The 21,023-nt window shown below is 39.6% G+C and overlaps 1 pseudogene; it reads left to right on the top strand.

Annotated features, from left to right (window-relative positions):
- The first annotated feature begins 329 nt into the window (after positions 1 to 329).
- Positions 330 to 21,023, top strand: part of LOC122728910 — a 41,435-nt pseudogene continuing 20,741 nt past the window's right edge.

The raw sequence follows: 21,023 nt of genomic DNA on the forward strand, positions 1-21,023 counted from the left end.
GGTGACCTTGGCCTCTCCAAAGCCTGTTCAGTCCAGTCAGTGTGTTGGATGTTGGACTGATGGCGGGAGACCAGATGGCAGGGGACAGAAAGCCAGGGCATTATGGGTGATGTATCCAGGGCCCCTTGCTGGACTTTTGTGTGGACCACAGTGCATTGTAGTCATTCCAGTTCCCCAAACCCCCTCCTTGTGGCCTGCAGGGGAGAAATGGGAGTTGGGAGGGTGGGGGACTGGCAGAGATTAGTAATGGGATAGGGAACCATTCACCTCTGGGTCAGAAGTTCAATTTCAGGTCACCCAGTGAGTCAAATTTCCCATCCAGAGGTGACATGGTAGTGGTTTTATTTGAGTTGCTGGAAGGCAGGCCTTTGCCCTCAGCAGAAGTTAGTTCAGGCAGGTCAGACTGATCCAGACCAGAAAAGGAGGTGCATCCTTTTATTACGGGCAGAGCCCAGAAACTCGTCCACAGGGGGCATGCCCTTATGGCCTCATTATATGCAAGGTCCTGCTTTCACAGCCTTCCTCCATCCCCCTTGATCTAGCTCTGAACGGTACACACCTGCTCTGCTCTTCAGGAGAAATCAGAGATTTCTAGGCTGAAAGAAAAACTGCAATACCTCAAGTCATCTAGTATGTAAATATCTGACCTGGGCTATGCTCCAAACTGTCCAGAAGAGAGAGTTAATTTTGCCCCCTCAAAATCTCTGGTAAAAGAGACATCTCCCCAATTAACATAATTCTCATAAACAGCCTCCTCCCTAATTTAATTCAATAGTTCATAGCCAAAAGCAATATGAATGTCTTTCTGTTATCTTAACCTCATTTTCCCAAGACAGAGATGGTACATGAGCCCTGTAGGAAGAAGCAGGCTACAGGTATGTGGAGACAGAGTATTTATTTATTGTCTTTGTCCCCAAATGAGGGCACTCTAGAATACATATTTGATTCTAAAATTATGTCCTTTTTGAAAGGAAAATAATACATATGTATATGCCATAAAATAACATCACATTTTATACAAGCCATATTTGGGGTGGGGGGAAGTGTGGCCTCTATTTTGAATAATCTGCTAAGTCAGCTGGGGGACAGGCTAGTTATACCAGTCCTGCAGTTTCTACAATGAAATATGAATGCAAGTAGGTGTAATAGCTATGCACCTTTGCAGGTAATAGGGAAAGGGAATGTTCCTTCCTACTCCATCCTAAAGGGATGCCTATAGACAAGAAATAGCAAATCTGTGTAGCTGGGAGTGTCGTGGCTCCCTTCACAGAAAGAGGGAAGGCAGGATGAGAAGCTGGAATTGGTGTAAGGGGAAGATGATCAGCTTAGTTATGGACATGTTGAATGTTAAGATGTCAGGCCTTTCCCCAGGAGCTCTGGGCATGTCATTTCCACAGATCTTAACTCCTATCACTACCCAGGTGCAAACTGAACCTGGCCATCTGTCCTTGAATCACCTTTGCCTATGTTTTATTTAAACGCTCTGTGGCCCAGTCACTTAATAATAATAGTTCACATTGGATTAGAAAGCACTTTTAAAACAACAGTATGAGATGGGTAATAGAAAACCATAGGTAGAATGTTAGAGCTGAAGGGGGCCGTGGAAGTCCAGCTAGTCCAGTCTATTCCTTTAACAGGAGAGGATTTTAAGACAGAGATGGGGGAAATGACTTGTCCTGGTCCACACAGATAGTAAGTGGCAGAACCAGGACTCAAACTCAGGAATCCTGGATCCTAATTTCAGCTGTTCTATGATGACTTGTATGTAGTAGCTTAGTGTCTTTATACAGCTGGCATAATATCCTATATCTGTGGCACCTTAGGGCAGCTAGATGGCAGAGTGGATGGAGAGCTGGACCTGGACTCAGGTTTTCTCCTGAGTTCAAATCTGGCCTCAGATACACTTATTAGCTGTGTGACCCTGGGCAAGTCACTTTACCCTGTTTGTAAAAATGAGCTGGGGAAGGAAATGGCAAACCATTATAGTATCTTTGCCAAGAAAACCTCCAATGGGGTCACAAAGAGTCAGACATGACTGAAATGACTGAACAACAACAACAACAACAACAACAACACATAGTTGTCTGACCAGAAGGATTTGTTCTAGGTCATTCTTTTTGTATCGTGCCTCACTCAGGATAATGTGCAATTAGACACCTAATGAAGGTTTTTCTATATTGAGGAATGTTTTTTAAAGTAATGAAAGTGGGGGCAGCTAGGTGGTACAGTGGATAGAACACTGGCCCTGGAGTGAGGAGTACCTGAGTTCAAATCCAGCCTCAGACACTTAACACTTACTAGCTGTGTGACCCTGGGCAAGTCACTTAACCCCAATTGTCTCACACACACACACAAAAAGTAATGAAAGTGGGGGCACCTAGGTGGTGAAGTGGATAAAGCACTGGCCCTGGATTCAGGAGGACCTGAGTTTAAGTCTGGCCTTAGACACTTGAGACTTACTAGCTTTGTGACCCTGGGCAAGTCACTTAACCCTCATTGCCCTGCAAAACAACAACAACAACAACAACAACAACAAAAAATTAATGAAAGATGTTATCATTCAGATCATTTAGCCCAAGCCAGGCATCAGGAAACCATTCCCTCTAAGAGAAAAATGAGGGGAAAAAAAACTTGAAGAGTCACTGGAGCTGAATAATAACAAAAGCAGTAAAAATTAGTCTATAAAATGAAGAGTTTATGGATCATGACTTGGCTCCAGGGTGATGAAACTCCTTTCAGCAGTTTAGAAACAACTGAGCAAAAAACAATGAGTTAAAAAAGGAATCTGTCACATATCCTGTGCATTTCATTCCTCCCCAGTGATGTAGCCTAGGGAAGCTCTCTACCCCTCATGGCTGAGTGGTCTCACCATCTCCCATGGTCTCTATCTCCCCACCTGAATTGACTTTGTCTTAAAAAAAGTTCGGTTGAGGATTCTTTAGAAGCTGGTTTGTCCTAGGTCCATTTGCAAAGATAACCTCAGGCCCATTTTGTGATGCTTGTGCAAACCACAAATAATGCTATTTGTAGGTTTAGACTAGACGGCTTTTTAAGTTCCTTCTGACTCCAGCGCTATGATCATAGGGTCACCCTTGCATAGAAGAAACTCTAGAAAGGAGCACTCAGATCTATCAGGGTGCAGGCTTAGATGTTAAATGGGACAGGACCAAAGGAAGCCAGGGTAGCTGGTCCAGCAACATCTGCATGGATTACAGAACATCGAAACAACCACTGATCCCCATGTCCTGTGAATGAAACCAGGCTATCTAATGAGGTAAAGTCTGTGACCTGAGAGGGGAGGCCCAAGAGTAAAAGAAGGCGAGGAAGAAGGGGACATGGCTCCCTTTGGGAGTTCCTAAATTAGATGGCAGATCTACCAAGCTTCCTGGTGTGTGGTGAGAGTGGACAACTGAATCCTCAGCCACCCAGAGTCCATTTCTTCCCTACCCTGCTCCCCAAAGTCCCGACCTGTAGAATGCAGAAAAGTTATCTTTTTCCATTTATGCTGGGGTTGGGGGAAGGAGGCAGAAATTGAGAGAAGATAACCACACGCACCACAGCTCAGAGATCAAAGACCACATTTAAAAGGAGCTTCAAAAAGTCTTTTTAGAGATAGGCTTCGTCACTGACTCGAGCCTGTTGAAAATGGGGCTATATTTGCAATCACCAGATCTAAAATAAGAAGACAGCAGTGAGCTCGACTCTTGTCAACACTGATTTGTGAAAATGATTGCTCTTTGATTCACTGGGGAGGTGGGGAGGGCGGAGGAAAGGACTGTGTGTCAATGGTAAATGCAAGACAAAACAAAAGAAAAAACAAAATGCCTCGCCTGGGCTTCCTTTCCTATTTAATATTTGGTCATTTTTTGTATTTTAATAGGTGTGTTTAGATGGCCACCATATACTTGGAAGATCCTCAACTAAACCATTAGAATCATTGGATTTATCACTTGGAAGGGATCTTTTGCCCAATTCCCTCTTTTTCTAAATGAGGAAAGTGCAGCTTTGAACACAAAGTGAAATGACTTGTCCTAAACTTAGAAAAAAAAGCTAACATTTATACAACTCCTAACATGTGCCATGCACTGTGCTAAATACTTTACAATTGTTATCTCATTTGATCCTCACAACAATCCTCAGATTAGTCGCTATCATTATCCTCATTTTACAGATGAGGAAACTGAGACAGAGACTAAGACTTGTCCAGGGTCATACTGTTAGTAAGTTTCTGAAGCCTCATTTGAACTCAGGTCTTCCTGACTGCAGGCTCATGCACTATGGCATCACCTAGTAGCCCCAATCACACAGCTAGTAAATAACAGAGTAGCAGATTCATTTTAAATCTTCTAATCCCAAATTCTGTGCTCCTTCCATTGGAGGAAAAGTACAGAATTTCAATTAATTATACATTGTACAATTTTTAAAAATTACCTTACAGACTGACCATCCCTGAGGCGGATGTAAAAACAGGAAAGATAGGCCATTTGCTTAGACATACAGTGTAATGGAGTGGGAAAAAAATTCCACCGGTTTAAGAGAAAGAAAACCAGAATTTGAGTTTGGATTCTGCCACTAAATAGTAGTATTACTTTGGGCAATCAATAAGCAGTGTCAGGAACTGTACTAGGCACTGGGGGGGTCACCTTCCTTCTCTATCTTTGGTTTTCTCATAGAACGAATGAAGGAGCTGCTCTACATGCCCTCCAAGGCTTGACAATATGGTGCAATGGAAGGGATGCTGGGTTTGGAAACAATTTCCATTCCCAGCCCTGTCACTTGTTTCCTTGTGACCTTGAGTAAGTCATTTAGCCTCTCTGGGCCTCAGTTTCGTGAGGAGATTGAATCAAATGTTCTCCAATGTCCTTTCTAACTCTAAATCTATGATCTTTCCAGCTCTAACATTCTACCCTCCCCGTATGCCCCTTCCTGTTTAGAGATTGGAGGTGAAACAGATTTATTTTGGGCAGGATTTAAGCCATATTCTGATTTTAAGGATTTTTGTACTGTCTCTCCCAACCCACACCCAATCAAGATGCACAGTAATTTGTCTGTAATGTAGATGATTGGTTTATGTGGTTGTATCCTGTTAAACTCTCTCTGAAATTGTGTATTGTGAGAAAATTATTAATAATGGGGTGTGTGGGGAGACTCAGAGACCCCACCCCCACCCCCACCCCCGCGCGCGCGCACACACACACACACACACACACACACACACACACACACACACACATACAGAAACTCTGGCTGGTTTTGCAGGGACAGCCCAGAGTCAGTAAAGTTGGACTCTGAATAAATACAGTAGAGATTAAAACCACACCTACCTGAAAGCCTTCCTCCCCAGAGGGTCTGTCCTCTGGACTCTGACCTCAGCAATACTGCTCATGGACCACCCAATGGATTTGAATGATGCCAGCCAATTAGCTTGGAGCAGTGTGTAAGGACTGCCTCTCCTCTGGACCACAGGGAGCTTACACTTGCTCAGATGCTCTCTTGGCCTGGGACACTGAAGGAGGTAGCTATGTGGCCCATTCTCTTTCCCCTCTATCCTGGGTATGTAGGGCTTCTGAACTTTTTGGGCTTAATGCCCCAAACTGATGCTAAAGTCTCTAATTTATAAGTAGCAATATATTAGAACCCCCAGCTAATTTTCCCTAAAACCTAGAACAGAGACAGGCACCCCCATAAATTTTCAAATGACACAGAACAAATAGATCTTTAATTCTGTCAGGGGATGTGTTTGTGAGGTAAGTAGTAAAGAAATATAGTAACGCTAGGAGTCAGACATGGAGAATAAAAGAAAGTTCCATGTTTATATTGCCTCCTATTGGTTCAAATCTTCCTCCTGAATGACTTTTCCTTTCTTAAATGAAGTACAAAGAGCTCCTTCTTTTCTTTGAAAAGAGAAAGACAGATGGAAGGATAAAAGTGAAGCTGATGTGAATTTTCAATGAATTTAGAGCTGAAAGGAACTATCTAATGCAGTCTCTTAATTTTTCAGATAGGGAAACTAAGGTATAGGCTTAGGAAGTGACTTACCTAAAATCATGCAGACAATTATCAGCAGAGCTTGGATTCAAATCCTAAGCCCTTGTCCTCTGACTCCAAATACTGGTCTTTGCAGTACACCACAGAACTCCCACATACTCTGAGTCAGAAGTGCCTTTGACATTTGGTGTTTTTGTCTTTCTGTCTGTATGTGTTTCGCCTGAGCTGAATCTCACAGGCTCCCTAATGCCAAGCCTATTTGGACAGCTCCAGGAGGAGGATCAGAGGGAGAAGGACCTAGTAATTTCATACTCAATGGGGGTGAAGGGTAGAGGCAGTGGGAAGACCAGGAACATCTGTTGCATTTGGCATGTACCACATCCCCTTCTGTGTCCTGTATAAACACTTTACCTCCTAAGAATGGGGAAAGTCAGTGGAAAGATTTCTAGAGGGTTCATTTAAAGGGTCTTTGTCTATCAAAATCAACCTTACCTAGGACCTTTCTACAAGGAACTGAAAGATTCCTTGCAACGTTCTTTTGAAATATTAATGTAATTTTATATATGAATAGTGCTTAATAATTTTTCAAGGCTTTAAAATAAATCTACAATTTGATTTGATACTTATAACAGTTCTGTGATGGAAGCAGAACAGGAAATAGTAGTGTGAATGGGGAGAGTACATTGTATTTTGAAGTCAAACAGATCTTAGCTATAATCCTAGCTCTGTCATACTACTTTGATACCATTTTCATGACACTGTTAGGTATAGATACTATCATAATAGGGGACCCAACAATTATTTCACATGAGTTCCCACAGTACCCTCTCTCACCCTCTCCAGGCTACTCTTCCAACTTGTACTCATATTTACCAGTGGGGTCTTGAGAGAAGCAACTAGGGCCCTAAGGGTAAACATCCTTGAGGCTTCTCCTACTAGTAGTTTGCAAGCCCCTACCAGTGTGCTTCCCTTTAATATTCAGACAGTTGACTTGATTCGCTTTCAATAAAGCCGTTTACTAAATTGATATAGTAAGAAGAGTTAGTAGAAAAAGATCTCCAGAGTTTGGGATGCACTCTTCTATGAATACATACAATGGTTATATAAAGAGTGAGCCCAAGTTTAGCAGAATGGAGTCCAGTGGGAGAGACAATCTGCAAACAACTGCAAACAAATAAGATATACACAGGATAAATTGTAGACCTCCAGTGATAGGAAACCCATTATCTTCCCTGCCATTATCTGGTCTTTCTTTGTAATTCCAAGGTTTAACACAGCGCTTGGCACATAGTAGGTGCTTAATAAATTCTTGTTGACTAATTACCTAGTGCTTAATGTTCTTACTACCTTAATAATAGCTTACACTGGGCAGCTAGGTGGCACAGTGGATAGAGCACTCACCCTGGAGTCAGGAGTACCTGAGTTCAAATCCGGCCTCAGACACTTAACAGTTACTAGCTGTGTGACCCTGGGCAGGTCATTTAACTCCAATTGCCTCACTAAAATAATAATAATAATAATAATAATAATAATAATAGCTGACATTTACATTTCAGTTTACAAAGAGCTATCCTCATAAGAATCTAGGAAGTCAGACATGCAAGTACTATGGTATCTCCATAGATAGATAGACAAAAGAGAAAACTAAAAGTCAAGAGAAGTTAGTTTGCCTAATTATTTTTCCTCCAAGGTCATAGTTAGTAATAGGACTAGGACTCAAAACTAGTCTTCTCATTACAAGTCCGAGGTTTTCAATTCACCTTTCTGCCTCTGCAAATAGCAGTAATAGCTTATATTTGCATAATTCTTTAGAGTTTGCAATATGTACATGTGTTTTATATATACATATGACATATAATAACTGTGCATCAAATGCCACATTGTGAGGAAATGTGGAATAGTTTCCTCTCAATAAGAATATAATAGTCACCATTCAAATTACACTCCTCTAGACCTGTTTAAGGAAAAAGGTCTCTTTTCCCTGCCTCACCCTCTGGCAAACAAAATCACATGGTTCAGGGAAGCCCTGAGCTGGTCTCAATTAGGTCTGTTCCTGAGATATGTCCATATAAGGGAGGATTGAAGAATTGTCTCTGTATTACCTCCCCCATTGGCTAAGATCACAAAGAATAATTATGGAAATTAGGGTTAGGAATATTGTGTTCTGGTTAGCTAGTTTTTGCATGTAGATTGTAACTCTTGAGCAATAGGACCAGTGATGAAAAAGGGGAGGGTCCATTCACATTAGGGACTAGGGTTTAAAATGGGGCTTTCTAGCCCCCATTCTTTGCACCCACCAGCTGCACAATTGGTTGCCCATTCTCATGAGAATGACAATAAATGAGCCTTTGACACATCACCGCCATTGAGTTCCAGAGAATTATTGAGCAGGAGTCATTTTCCTCTCACACACATATATATATATATATACATACATGTTACATATGTATATTATGCATGTGTGTGTGATTGTGCCCTCCTGGAAACTTAGCTTATATGTGTGGGTTTTTTTTTTTTTTTTTTAGTGAGGCAATTGGGGTTAAGTGACTTGCCTAGGGTCACACAGCTAGTAAGTGTTAAATGTCTGAGGCCGGATTTGAACTCAGGTACTCCTGACTCCAGGGCCGGTGCTCTATCCACTGCGCCATCTAGCTGCCCCATATGTGTGTTTTTTAAAATTGTGCTAAACTATGTTTTCTTAAATTATTGCTATTTATATATTAATGGCTATTGCATCCGTTTTGGCAGTAAGCATTTATTATTAATTAATATCATATATACCAGTAAAGAATTGACCACATCTCCCTAACTTCCTCATAGTTTTAAGCCTTCAGAACTCCGTACCTAAGAGCATGCATCTAGCAAGAGCATTCAGAGCCAAGGGAGTGGGTCCAGGAAACCGAGAGAAAAAGAGAAAGAGAAAGAGAAAGAGAAAGAGAAAGAGAAAGAGAAAGAGAAAGAGAAAGAGAAAGAGAAAGAGAAAGAGAAAGAGAAAGAGAAAGAGAAAGAGAAAGAGAAAGAGAAAGAGAAAGAGAAAGAGAAAGAGAAAGAGAAAGAGAAAGAGAAAGAGAGAGAGAAAGAGAGAGAGAGAGAGAGAGAGAGAGAGAGAGAGAGAGAGAGAGAGAGAGAGAGTGAGCAAGTGCAAGAAGAGAGCAAAAGAGGCTGACCCTGGTGTGGCCAGGGGTTTTATACTCCTTAGATAGAGGTGGGTCATTATACATCGATCATAGCTAATTGGTTAGTATCATTCAATTACATCAACTGAGGGTGGTCTAAAGAGGGCAAATTCCCCTAGTTAACAAAAGAATCAATCTGCATTTCCTTTGTTCCCCTGAGCTCATCTGGGGCGAGGGGGAGAGAGTAACTAAATCGATCTCTGGAATTCCCCATGAAATCCAGTATTAATAATTATTTTCTCACATATGCTTACAGGCACTCATAATAAGGTTTAATGTGTGAGTTGCAAACCAATTTGGGTCAAGAAGGAAACAGTATGACTGGCTATATAAAAAAGTTAGCCACAATTCTGGGAGTGCTAAAGAGCTTGATGAATCTCAGAGGTTCCAGTTCAAGAGCTGAAGAAAATCCAGGCTTGGGAAGCTTTGCGGGGAGACTCTTCTGTGGTAGAGAAGAGTATCTCCTCCTCCTTTCCCTTCCAAGGGCTATGACTTTAGAAATAGTAGACCAGTAGGAAACCATGAATTCAGTCAAGAGCAGAGATTCACACCTAACAACAGAGATACAGAAACACTTAAGGAGTAAGTAAGTAAGTAAGTAAGTAAGTAAGTAAGTAAGTAAGTAAGTAAGTAAGTAAGTAAGTAAGTAAGTAAGTAAAGTAAGTAAGAAACAATCTTAAGGAGTGAGTCACTAAAGAGGAAACAGTGCCAGCTATGGATTCAAGAAAGGAGCAGAGCCTAAGAGCCCAGTCAAGATGCTGTATCTAAGGGCACTGTAGGAGGACTTGCTAAGTAGAGTAGGGACTTCTAGGCCAGGCAGTACCAGAAGCTGTAAATTAGCTTTTGCTGCAGGTGTATTCTGCACATGTATTCCATTTTGGGGGCACCTCTAATTGTTAAGTTTTTTGTTGTTGTTACATATAGACTTTCTCCAGAGGCAAGACCTATTTTTTTGCAACTTTTACTCTATTGTTCCTAGTTCTGCTTTCTGGGGCCAAACAATGATATAGATTCTAATCTGCAGGACAGCCTTTCAAAGGGAAGACATCTAGGAGGTGTAAGGGATAAGATCATTATTCATGGAGTCAGAAAGACCTTAGTTCAAATCCTCCCTGCACACTTACTAAGTATGTGACCCTGGGCAATTCAGCTTTAGTTTCAAGGATATGCTGGAGCCAGCTTGAACCGGCTTTTCCATTGATTTGTTAAATTCACAGCATGAGAATTTACATCTGAGAAATCCAAATGCCAAAAATCAGGGATTGATCTACACTAGAAGTAATGGAGAAAATGTTAATTCAGATTAAAGTACATATGTACATGTGTAGAGAATTGGTTGTGAAACATTTACCAGCACACCCCTGCCAGTTTCCTCATCTGTAAAATGAAAATAAAGAACTCTCAACTCAAAGGCTTGTTCTGAGCATCAAATGAGATAATATACGTAAAGAGCTTTGCAAATTTTAGCTATGTAAATTAAAATACTTAAACATATCTATCATTCTATCTTAATTCTCCCTCCATTTTATATATCAAGAAACTGAGACCCAAGGAAGTTCAGTGACTTATGTAATGTAATACAAATAGTGATAGTCAATGGTCTAGACCCAAGTATTCTGGGTCCAAGAAGAAATCCAAAAAAGTGATATAGAACAAAAAAAATATGGGGAGTTATTTTGTGGTTGGCCACCAACTAACTAGAAGGGGTTGGTTATTCTATAGGTTAGACAAAACAAAGCAATTTTTGATTCCCAGGTTAGAAAACCAGAAAAAAAAGAATTGTGCTAGACAATTGTCATCCTCATCCCTAGGAAGGATCATTTAAGCCAATAATTCCCTTCTAAGCCCTTTAGGCCTTTGTTTCTAGTCCTCAGAGCTCCCTCTGAGATAGAATAAGAGTTGAGAACTGGACTTGCAGTTCCAAAGAGAGCTATTCATGAGCACTTCAGAGAAATACTACCATCCTACTGCAGATTTCCCTTAACTCTCCAAAGCATCAGGGGTAAATTCCTGTGATGCCAGGTCACTAAGCAGAGTCTCCAGGGGCAACAGGGTTCACCAGATCTTTTCCTAAATTCCATTGCATGGTGTCTCCCGACAGTCAATAGCCATTTGACCCACTCCCCTCTGGATTATTCCAATTCTGGCCAGGCCATATTTTGGATTGTCAGTGAGACATTAATTTTGTTGAACAGAATAACCTACTCATTAACTCAGTAATAAAGCAGCCTAAGAATTTGTCTAAAATAGTTAAAAGATAGTTGTAACTGACATGCAAAATGTTGATACCTATAACTCCTGAATGTCAGTTAGAAAGGACCTTAGATATCATCTAGTACCAACCCCTCACTTTATTTTTTTTCTTTTTGTGGGGCAATTGGGGTTAAGTGACTTGCCCAGGGTCACACAGCTAATAAGTCTCAAGTGTCTAAGGCCGGATTTGAACTCAGGTCCTCCTGAATCCAGGGCCAGTGCTTTATCTACTGTGCCACCTAGCTGCCCCAGACCCCCTCATTTTAAAAATAAAGGACTTTACAAACCTGGGGACCTGAAGTCCAGACATGGAAAATGACTTTCTAAAATTCACAAAATTATTAGAGCTTGGCCTGGAACTCCTCTTTTGCCTTCTCATCTAATACACTGCTTTCTATACCACAACTTCAGTTGCCACAGTGATGTGTTCCAATCTGTGACTTAAACCTAGATACAGGATTTCAAGTAAAAATGACCTCAGGGAACATTTTAGCCCCTGTATTTAATAGACAAGAAGTCTGGGGAGATAGTTACTGAGGGTCTTGCCCAGAGAATAAGGAGCAAATCCAAGTACAAAAATGAAATTATCCTTGCCCTCAAATAGCTCCCATTCTACTGAGGGAGAAAACAGGTTCAAAAGTAAGTAAACATAACACACGGACTTGAAATACATTGAATCCCAAAGGTCTTAGTGTCATTCCAGGTGGGAGGCATTAGTTGTTGGAGGCATCAGGAAGGGCCTCACATATAGTAGGTAGTGTTTTTGCTGAGTTTCCATGGATACCGTAGCCATAAATTGCTGAGACACAAGGGACTGGAATTCTTTGACAAAAGAAGACAGGATGAATGATGCAAACGAAAAGGAGGAAGCACTGGACTAGGGGAAAGGACTGGGTTCTAGTTACCATGAAGCCACAACTGATTCGTTGTGTGACCTTAAATATGTCACTTTTTTCTTATCCTCAGTTTCCTTATCAGTCAAGTAAGGAGGTAAGATGAGAGGAATCATGGGGGAGATGATATAGTAGTAAGAGATTTGGAATGAGAGTTGGGTTCAAATCCTGGCTCTGTCACTATCTCAGACAAATAACTTGACCTCTATGGGCCTCAGCTTTTCCATCTGTAAAAATAAAGGTGTTGTACCCACCTAAGGTTGCTAAGGTCCTTCACAGCTCTAAATCTGTTTTCCAGTGACTATGTGACCTCAAGAGCTACTTCCAGTCATCATGATTTGTGAATTTTACAGTAAAACTCATAAATACAAAGTCATTAATTCCTCAGATTAATGAGGCCTTTTGCTTTCAGGAATGCTAGAGGGCCATATGAAAAACATTTCCTTAAAGATTATATCCTCATTCTACATAGTGAAGGGAGTTGTCCTTATTCTACAAAAATGCAGGTGAAAAATGTCTAAGGTAACAGAGTAACATTTGACAATGTGATGGTAACATCCTGATTTGGAGGCAAACAGTATTTTTTCTCAAGATACCACTTGTATCAGCACCACTTGTCTCATATCAAATCCAGACTTATCACCATATTCGTTAAAATCTTCCACCAATCACTGCCCCGTTCTGGTTTCGGGATGGGAAAAAACGAACAAACAAACCCATGAACTAGAATGTTCCCACTGTCTTCTCCAGGAAATTTAATATTGTTTCAATTTCAAAACCTTAATCCAAATCTACCTCCTCCACAAAGCTTTCTCTGATGAACTCCAGTCTCTTACCCCAACTATCCTTCTTCCTCCCAGCATTTCTATGCTCAGTATATGCTAATTAGGTTTTTTTGCAGAGCAATGAGGGTTAAATGACTTGCCCAGGGTCACACAGCTAGTAAGTGTCAAGTGTCTGGGGCCAGATTTGAACTCAGGTAGGTTCTCCTGAATCCAGGGCCGGTGCTTTATGCACTGTGCAATCTAGCTGCCCCAATGCTAATTAGTTTTACATTGATTTTGCAGGTGTACCTTTTTGCCTTTCATAGGATTATTGCTCATGGTTGGAAAGGCCCATATGAATTGTTCAAGTTTCTATAGCTCTCTAGGGTTTGAAAAATACTTTCCTCATAGCAACTCTGAATTGCAGATATCAATATTATTATCACCTCCATTTTGCAGATGAAGAAACAGAGTCAGAAAGGTCATGTGCCCATACTCATAAACTTGTAAAGGTAAGAATCAGGCTTTGCAATCAGATGTCCTGTCCCAGTACTTTTTTTTTTTTTTTTTTGCGGGGCAATGGGGGTCAAGCGACCTGCCCAGGATCACACAGCTAGTAAGTGTCAAGTGTCTGAGGCCGGATTTGAACTCAGGTCCTCCTGAATTCAGGGCCGGTGCTTTAACCACTGTGCCACCTAGCCGCCCCCCTGTCCCAGTACTTTTTCCCAGGATTTTGGACTGTTTGTCCTTTGCCAATGTATACCAAATACTTGAATCTCTGTCATTTATTCTGAGTTTACCAAAGGTTCACATTCCTCTGCAGACTCTGGACTTTTTCTACCACATCCAGCTCTCTATCCTTGAAGCTCACTCTAGCCATGGAATCCACACCTCAGAAATACCTTTTCCCCATGCTTCTCCTCCCTCTAATTGGACAGGTAATCCCTAAACCTTGAGTGCCTCCTCTCCACTCTCCCTTCCCCCTTTACAGCTTCCTTTTATGTAATTGTCTTCTTTAGAACATAAGCTCCTTGAGGGCAAAGGCTATCTTTCTTTCTTGTATTTGTATTCCCAGCATGCTTGGCATATAGTAGGCCCTTAATAAATGCTAGCTGACTGATGGTGTTACCTACAGTGCTCACTAAAGAGCTATTTACATAGTGGACATTCAGTCTATGGTTGATATCATCCTTCAGAAATGCTTCTGCCTCATGTAAGGGAGACTTCTTCAGTTCCATCTTTTGTTTTGTTTTGTTTTGTTTTGTTTTTGTTGTTTTTTTTTTTAGTGAGGCAATTGGGGTTAAGTGACTTGCCCAGGGTCACACGGCTAGTAAGTGTTAAGTGTCTGAGGTCGGATTTGAACTCAGGTACTCCTGACTCCAGGGCTGGTGCTTTATCCACTGCGCCACCTAGCCGCCCCAGTTCCATCTTTACAGTTATCATATAAACACCATGACGTTTCAATGCTAACACACTCAATTCCTAGAACTGTCCACTCACCAGTATTCCTATGGGGGGAAAAGCACCTATAGTTTACATAATTCTTGGCAAATAGAAACCTATTGATCTACAGTTTACAATCTAATTGACCTATATCCTTTTGTGAAACTCAACCAATTTCTTTCAAAATAAAATAGTGGCAAATCTAGAACCAAGCTCTTGACTTTTTGTTCAGTTTTCTCTTTACTAAATTAGGCCTATGTGCACTTTACCATAATGGATAACTCATTAATTGTTTTTCTCTAAACCTATGCTATATTTTCTAAATTTTAAATACTGGGCTTGGATCTCAGTCCTTCTATTCACTGCATGTGATGAAAATCTCTTTATCTTTTTGGGATTAATTTTCCCCAACTGTAAAATGAGAATGCTGAATTAGATGAGTTCTAAGGTCTTGTCCAGCCTTAAGTCTTATGGTCCTACAATTTCTTCTGATTCTCCCAGCTGGAAGTATCTTCTCTGTCATCTGAGCTTTTAGCATCTTTATTCCTCTTATGAACTCATATTAAAAGTTATATTATATTTATCATCTGTCCAAGGGCACAAAGAAACATCATTTCATGAGACACTTGGTCCTCCCATATCGCAGTACTCATAACTATTTGCTGAAGGAACACCATGAAAATAATTGCAGCTTATGCACTGATTGAATGGTCTTATCTCCCCAATGGAAATGGCCCCAGACTCTGAGCCCAAGAAGCACCCCCAGACCAACAAGCCTGCTGTTAACCCAGCCCTAATCCAGGTAATCTACTCTTTTTTTTTTTTTGGTGAGGCAATTGGGGTTAAATGACTTGCCCAGGGTCACACAGCTAGTAAGTGTTGTGTCTGAGGCCAGATTTGAACTCAGGTCCTCCTGACTCCAGGGCTAGTGCTCTATCCACTGCACCACCTAGGTAATCTACTCTTGTGGAGATTTGACCTGGCAACTGACTCTGTTACAGCCTTTCCCCTCCCACTAGCAGTCATAGCTACTGAGGACCAGGAAAAGAATGTTATCATTACATAGGTCTTTGATCCCATTAGATGGTTTGACATCAGATTTGGAAATGAAAGTAGCATTAGAGAAGATTTGATGCCATCTGCTAAGCACCATAAAGACCAAGGGCCTTTCCATCTGACTTGCAGCTGAAGCCTCTCCCTATTAGAATGTGAGTTGTTTGAATTGTAGTCTTGCTTTTGTATTCCTGTGCCCAATGTTCAATATAGTATTTTACACACAGTGCTAAACAGATGCTTCCCCCCCCCCATTCCTTCTTTCATCTGTTACACAGAATTAGGAGGTAGAGAACTGGGATTAATAAATTAATAAAAATATACACATTAATTTGACATAAGCTTCCATGCTGGGTGACTGATACAAAGGTTGACACAAGGCAGTAAAAATACATGAGAAAATATGATAGGATACAAAAGTGATCAAAAACCTGTAAACTATGCAAAAGCTTCATATCTAAATAGGAATGCTTTGTATTTTCCACATTTTCATATTTGTGAATGTTTCATATTTTCATGGAGACCCAGGAAGCATTAGATAGAACAAGTATGAAATAACCTTATAGAAAATGAAATGGATTCTATTTTAAAAGGCAGAAAATGGTAGGTTACTAATGTGGAAACCATTTCCTGGTCTGTTTGTTTTCTGTGTACAGACAATTGACTTGTTAAGATAAAGATTAAAATTAATATCAACCTGGAAGAAATAATAAAAAATTTTAAAATATGGTGTATAATTGAGGCAGCTCTAACCCAGCCTATTAATGCTAAGTCATCCCCCCACCCCCAAATGAGAAATGGATAAAAAGATAAATACTAAGAGACTATTACCATTTCCTAAGAAAATTTAACCAATATAAATCAACAGCCACAAAGAAAACAAACAAACAAAACTCTACAAATTGGCCAGGTCACCAAATGCTAGATCTCTTTGATGAAATGAGAGATGTGGCATGTAAGGGTCAAACTAGTTTTGAAATAAACTTATATATCACATCCATCACAGGGAGAAGGATAGTGGGATTTAAAAAAAATTTCTTTTAAAATGTCCTATTAATTTTTTCATTGTTCTCATTTCCCAGTAACTCCCCTTTCAACCCACAATGGAACATTTCCTTAAAACAAAGAAATACAATTAAGAATAATATGTCAACTGATTGGCCATGCATGAAAATATGCCTCATTCCACACATATAGACCTCTAACTCTCTAATGAGAGGAATCAGGCACACTTAACTGTCTTCTCATATCATGATTAGACTCTGCAGTGATTGGAATTCTGAAATCTTTCAGTTATTTTCATCATCAAGTAAATTGTTCTCCTGGCTCTCCTTGATTTGGTCTTTAATAATTCATGCCAGTCTTCCTTAGTTTTTCTAAGTTTTTCATATTCATTCTTTCATATAGAGCAGTTATATTACATTATATTCATATGCCACCATTTGTTGTCACCCAATTGACACTCTTTTGCTTATATTTCTTTGCTACCACAAAAGTGCTGTTACATACACAGATAATATACATACACATATATGGGAAACTTTTCCCTCTTTTTGATCTCTGATAGTAGGTCAAAGTATATTTGCAGTTCAATAACTTTTTTAAGAATAGTTTGATTTGTTTTCCTGAATAATGAAATAATTCAGTTTCACCAACTGTGGCTTACCCCATTATGCCTTCAATATTTATAATTTATTTCTTCTCTTTAAAAATACTATGTGTATGAGGTAAAATCTGAGTTATTTTAATTTTCAGGTTTTATTTTTAATTATTGTGAATAATCTTTCATATGTTTATTGATAATTTGAATTTTTCTTTTGAAAGTTTTTTCATATTCCTTGATCATTTTATCTGTAAAAGACTGGCTTTTGTTCTTATGTATTTCTATTAATTCTCTATATATCTTGCTTATCAGAAATTCCACAGGGGTATTTATATGAAGAAATTTTTGGAAGTATTTTATTTTATTTTCCACTTACACATAAAGATTGCTTTCAATATATATATTTATGTAAGATTTTTGAGTTCCAAATTTTTTTCTCTCTCCCTTTCCCACCCTTCCCCCTCCCCAAGATGGCAAGCTATCAGATATATATATATATATATATATGTATGTATGTATGTATGTATATGTATATATATGCATGTATGTGTGTACACACATATATGATATGACTTCCCCCAAATTAATCTATTTTCTTCTTATTCTAGCTATACTGTCATATGCTTTTCAATTTTGTATAATCCAAATTATCCATTTCATCTCTCATGATCAATGTTGTAATTTAACTTCATAAAACAATGAGAAGCAGTGAATGGGAAAGCATGTTTAAAGAAAGTTTGATGACAGGTCAAATGAAGCAAAAATCAACCCAAGGAATATAACAATTAAATGGGAAAGAAGACAACAAAGTTGAAAAATGCCTGTAAACACACACACAATATGTATATGCATGTGTGTGTATATGCATGTGTATGTGTATGTATGTGTATATGTGTATATATATGTATATACACAGACACACACATACAATTCCAATGTGTTTCCCTCACTCAGTCATCAATGACTGAAACCCCACTTCCAGTTAAATAATTTACATAAATTAGCTTTTACAAAGGCATATTTATTTTGCAGATAAAATAAGAACAAAAATACAAACATTTGCCCTCCAAATTTCAGGGGCCGATTCTCCACTTAGTCTCTAACGAGAGTGGGATCAGATTTCACACAGTTTCTACATAGTATTGGTCACATCAAATTCATGTCCAAATGAGACATCACTGCTGGATGAGTCCCTGTCTCAGCTTCTGATGGACTCAGTCCCAAAGGTTTCTCCTTGTTCCTGGGGACCTCCAAGCAGCACTGGCTGGCTATAAATCCCAGCAAGGACTCCACTTCCAGACCTCCTGGTGGCTCATTCTCTTGACCTTTTGAAACCCACAAGGTCATAACCTCTAATCTCCTTCACCTAAAATGAAAGAACAAATGCTAAAACAAAGGACTGGGGCCCATATTCATGAGCCATGTGTCAGCCTTATATAGCAAAGTCCCAAGGCCTCTCCCCTTACAGCATTGTCTCTCACCAGAAGGCAGCCAGACTGCAATAAGTCAAATCAAGACAAGAGGTGAGGTTGACTAATGCCTTTTGAATATACTCTCAGTTCCAACTACATAGCCAAAGGAAAAAAAAAAAGCTCCTATTTACCATGTGGTCAGCAATCTAACATCACTTGTGAGCATTTCATCAGTCACCATGTATTCTCAGCTTCATGCTGTCTCAGGATGAAAGTTTCTCATTACATATATCTACACACAAACCTATCTATCTATCCATCTATCTATCTATCTATCTATCTATCTATCTATCTATCTATCTATCTATCTATCTATCTAATGTTGTCTCCTCTAGTAGAATGTAATCTTCCTGAAGTTCATTTTTATTTGCCAAGGGGGCAGCTAGGTGATACAGTGGATAAAGCACTATCCCTGGATTCAGTAGGACCTGAGTTCAAATCCGGCCTCAGACACTTGACACTTCCTAGCTGTGTGACATTGGGCAAGTCATTTAACTCTCATTGCCCTACAAAACAAAACAGAAAACAAAGCATTTTTCTTTGCCAAAGTGATTTTCCTTAAGCCCAAATATGACAATGTCACTTTCCTACTCAATAAACTCCAGTGGTTTTCTGTTACCTCTAGGATACTTGGCTTAGATTTTAAAGCCTTTTATAATCCAAACTCAACCTATCTTTTCATCTTCATTGTATCTTAACCGCCCCCCCCTCACTCTGTGGTCCAGTCAAACTGACCTCTGTGTTCCTCAAAGGGAATGCTCTATCTCCCATCACTATCCCTTCCCACTGAACAACCCCATATCTAAAATGCACTCCTAGTTCACCCCTGCCCCATAGAGTTTCTCTCTTTTTAAAAAATGCAGCTCAAAGACCAACTTCTATATGAAGGCTTTCCTGATCTTTTTTTTTTTTGTGAGGCAATTGGAGTTAAGTGACTTGCCCAGGGTCACACAGCTAGTAAGTGTTAAGAGTCTGAGCCCAGATTTGAACTCAGGTCTCCTGAATCCAGGGCTGGTGCTCTATCCATTGTGCCATCTAGCTGCCCCTTTCCTGATCTTCTTAAAAGGCAGTACCCTCCTCAAATAACCAGGTATTTAATTATTTTGTATTTATTCCACAGATACTCATCTACTTGTTGTCTTCCCCATTAGAATGTAAGATCTTTTCGAAGTAAAGATTTTCATTCTTTGTATTTGTAACTCTAGTGCCTGGTACAATGCCTCTGTGCTTTAAATAATAGGTCCTTTAAAAATGCTTGATTATTAATGTGTTGATTTCTATCTTTGCACCCCCAGTACTTAGAAAAGCTCCTGGCATACAATAGTTGCTTAGTAAATCCTTGCTGATGGATTTATCCATCACTATAGAGATATTGGACAGACATTGGACAAACAGACCCTCAGCTATTCTCTGAAATTAACATACACGTATATCAACAATAGTCTTCTGGTTATAATATAAGACTGTGAGTCTTAGAATAAGAGTCTCTGAAGAATTGAAGCTGAGAGAGTTACCCAGAGTGCAATGGACATGTGTATGGTGAACTTTGGTGGACTGTGACACATGATTGGTTCAGAATTGTATTTGAGAAGCAGTATAATGAACCTATCACCAGAAAAGAGATGACTAGTAGTGGGATGAGAGTGTTATTTCACTGGTATCCATGCAATACCAAGATATCAAGGAGAAGGTCCCTGGCATAGTGAATGGATGCTTTAGGGAGGTTTTATGCAATAGTATGGATGAAAAGCACAAGCTTGGACGTAAGAAAGCATGAATTGATAGTTATCCATACTTAGCAATGAGATCACGTCTATCATGTTGTAAGTCTTATTTCCTTTTCTTTTATTGCAAATTACTTGAGTAGAAATTGTGCTTCACTCATGTTTTCACTTTCCCCATCTCCTTGTACAACATTATAAACAGATTAAGTACTTGGTACATGTTTATTGAATTGTGCTGAATCTTGATGACTCTCTTCTGACAGCTCTCAGAGCACTACCATCCCTTGTAATAAAAAAAGAAGGGCAAAAATTACCGTGATATATGAAAGAAGTCTGACATATGCAGTGTTTCACACTCAAATTGCCTGTATCTTCTTCTTCTTCTTGGTGGGGCAAGTTAGTAAGTGTCAAGTGTCTGAGGCCAGATTTGAACTCAGGTCCTCCTGAATCCAGGGCCAGTGCTTTATCCACCGTGCCACCTAGCTTCCCCCTCCCCTGCATCTTCAAAACAGGAGGAGGGATACCTTCTCATACCTCTTTTTTCAAGTATAAGTTTAGTTTCTATAATTTTATAACATTATATTTATTGCAATATGATGACAGCTAATATTTATTTGCAAAGTACTTTATAAATATTATCTCATTCTATTCTCA

The sequence above is a fragment of the Dromiciops gliroides genome, chromosome 5 (assembly GCF_019393635.1).
Source record: "Dromiciops gliroides isolate mDroGli1 chromosome 5, mDroGli1.pri, whole genome shotgun sequence".
NCBI classification, from domain to species: Eukaryota; Metazoa; Chordata; class Mammalia; order Microbiotheria; family Microbiotheriidae; genus Dromiciops; species Dromiciops gliroides.